Source organism: Hyperoodon ampullatus, assembly GCF_949752795.1.
Source record: "Hyperoodon ampullatus genome assembly, chromosome: 16".
In the NCBI taxonomy this organism is placed as follows: Eukaryota; Metazoa; Chordata; class Mammalia; order Artiodactyla; family Ziphiidae; genus Hyperoodon; species Hyperoodon ampullatus.
The window spans coordinates 45,998,377-46,001,561 of record NC_136929.1 but is presented as its reverse complement, the minus strand read 5'-3'; the positions used below and the strand labels follow the sequence as shown (position 1 = coordinate 46,001,561).

The 3,185-nt window shown below is 45.1% G+C and overlaps 1 pseudogene across 1 annotated transcript; it reads right to left on the bottom strand.

The window, feature by feature from the left end:
• Positions 1-1,497: 1,497 nt before the first annotated feature.
• LOC307065074 (KAT8 regulatory NSL complex subunit 2-like) lies at positions 1,498-2,910 on the bottom strand (annotated as a pseudogene). The gene has a single exon. The product of its transcript is annotated as a KAT8 regulatory NSL complex subunit 2-like (transcript).
• Positions 2,911-3,185: the final 275 nt, after the last annotated feature.

Genomic DNA, 3,185 nt, shown 5'->3' with positions numbered 1-3,185 from the left:
TGAAGAGGAAGTGACATCCCTACCTCATTTTTTAAAAGAAGATTGATTTACAAGTACCTAAATCAGCATCCAATGTATTGATAGTATCTAGTGCAGAGTATTTTATCCTCAATAGTTTTATTTGACTTACTCTTCTTTATGGAGAAAACATCCTGGAAGACTAGTAGGTTTTGAATACCCATCAATATTCATTGAAAACCCTTTATATGACAAGAACATGGAGCATACAAAAAAAAGTACATATGTGGTCTTCCTTTGAAGTATCTTTTTTTACTCTTGGCTTTCAGGAGAAATGAATATATGTGATATACTTCTGTGGTCATGTTCCTCCAAGATGACCCCCATGATCTCCACATCCTGGCATTCACGCTCTGTGTAGTCCCCTGCTGTGTTGTATTAGGCTTGGTCTGTGAGACAAGTGACCTAGAGCAGAAGTGATGGCTTAGCATTTCCCAGAGTACATATAAAAGACTGCATCTTCTGTCTTGGCTTTCTTTCTCTTTCTCAGATCACTCACTCTGGGGGAAGTCAACTGTTGTGTCATGAAGACATTCAGGCCACCTGTGAAGATGCACGTGTGGTGGGAAGGGAAGCCTCTGGACAACAGCCGGTGAGGAACTGAGGCCTGCCAACAGCCACATAAGTGAGCTTGGAACTGGATTCTCAGGCTCCAGTCAAGCCTTGATTCAACTGCAGCTGTTGCCAACAGCTTGACTGCAGCTTGAAAATGTAAGCCTGAACCACCTAGCTAAGCTGCTCCCTGTTTCCTGCCCCTGAGAAGCTGTGAGAGACAATAAATGTTTGTTGTTTCAAGCTGCTAAATTTGGGGGTAACTTGTTTCACAACAATAGATAACTAAGGCAACTTCATACTACTAAACATTGAAAACTAGCAAGGAAATCATGTTTCCATCTTTGTCCTCGCTGCTAAGAAATGTAAGCTAAATATATTTTTTTTATGTACGATAATTTTTTATTGTATCTTACATAAGATAGCCACTACAGAAATTTACATAGGTTAGAAGCAAGATGGATAGTTAAGGAGGGCCCAGTCCTGCGGGCTATTTTCTCAGAGGCTATAGGTCAGAGTTCACTGAGGGGAGGGGCTTCAGATTACCCAATTAGGTGAGAAGTGAGGAAAGGCTAAAACAGGCTGCTAGACAGAGATAACCAGCCATTGGGTCCATTAACATCCCTAGACTTGGGAAACAGCATTACAAAACTCTCTCTCCCCTTAGGCACAGTCCCAAAATACTCTCAATCTCAGCAGCTCTGACGGGAATCGCCTGTCTCTCTTCCTTGCCTAGAGTGGGAAGACATCCACAATTTTTAGACACTATTGGTCCCTTCCCACAACATTTGGTTTGACTATAGCACTCAGTAACCCAGAAGAAAAACAAGGTAGTCCAGGTTGTCCTTTAGTGAGAGACGGTCAGAAATACTTGTTTAAATGGGAAATACAAATCCTCCAAAATCAACTGGTTCCCAAAGCAAACTATCAACTGACAGAAGTGGGTTCTGGCTTTCCGTCTGCAGTAGCCACTCCACTCTGAGGCAATGGTGCAGACGCTTTCTCAGAATTTCGAGATCCCTGTGATCTGCACCCATCTCCAGCCATCTGCATCTGGCCCAAAATATCCACTGGGCCTTCAGCTATTTCTTTGACAGGATGATCTTCAAGGGTTAGTGAAGGATCAAAAAGCAAGGGTGAAGGAGGGCACTGCATACCGTCACCCACAACATCCAAGTCATCACTGAACTCCAGAGGTAAACTCTCAGTGGGCTGAAGCTCAGCAGCACTCAAGTACAGATCCATGGGGCCGGCTTCCAGATCGTCTGGCACAGACAGTACCTGCTCGGGCTTATACATCTGAGGAGGCAACTGGAAATGCAGTGGGCAGCAGGGATCCTCAGAGAGGCTTACAGGAACTGGTTTGTTGCAGGGTACCTCTTCAGACCCCTGGCAGCATTTGAAGAGAACCTGATTCGTGTCCTGACAAATATAACTAGAGTCTGGGTCCTTCACTTTCAGTCCAGTGGTGTCTCCATTAGACCAGAGACTGATTGGAACAACGAACATCATCCACAAAGGCCAAGCACCTCTGACTGGAACGAGTTGTATGGGCCTGTTGGGCAGCACCATCTGTGGCCAGCATTCTGCGTTCCTTCAGCTGCCTATGTAGTAAGGCTTCCACTCCATAGTGCTGACGATACTGCCGAAGACATTTTAGACGCTTTAAGTTCTCTCGTTCTTTGGCAAGAAGTCCCTCTGGGCCAGTCAGGAGACTACTACCTAGAGCTTCATGTTCCACTTTGCGATTGTGTAAGTAACGTCGCTTCTTCTCTTTGAGTAGATGCTGAAGTCGTTTAAACTGGTCAATGTACAAAGACTGCAAACGAATAAGCTTCTCACGCATAATCAGGGCCACTTCTTCTGCTGTGTAGACACCAGCATGCCCAGAATTCGGCTGGCTTCACTGCGGCTACTTGCTGGAGTCTGAGAACCCAGCCCTGTCTTGGCATATGAGCTCAGCTGGCATAAGAGTGTTTCACCCACAGGCCCTGTATTGGTCTTCTTCATTTGAGCATGAAGTGCAAGGGCATTCCTATGGGCATGTTCAGCACAGAAGGACACTCCATCTTTCTTCTCAGGCTTTGGGGCAGCACTGGGACATCTTTTTCCATTCTTTGTAGATATATAACAACACTGCTTGAAAGGGGCATTCTTGTCTTCAAGTATATGCTTAATGCAAAACTCCTGCCCCTCCAGACGAGGTTGCGAGCATGGGCGATGAGTAAACGAACAAGATAGGGGCTCCTGAGACCTGGGCACTGGGGTAATCCTCCCCCGACTGGTCGGCAAGACGTGGACCCGAATCCTGTTCATACCAAAACCTTTGCAGCCGCGCCGCGCTGCTTACGGTCTCTAAGCTAAATATTATTCTTGATTTTGGTTGCTTTTCTCAGTCTGTAGTTATTGATTTATCTTCTTTCCCACCCCCCTTTATTTTTTGTTTCCTATCCTTTGTCCTCTGTCCACTGATTTTGGTTTTATTCTTCTTACCCCTTTATTGTAAAGCTCCTAAAGCCTTTTTGGAAATAGATGCAGGATAAAACAACAAAGTAAAAATAGCAGACATTAAGATTGGGTTCCAGCTGCCATCAGAGAGATCACAATCTCATGGG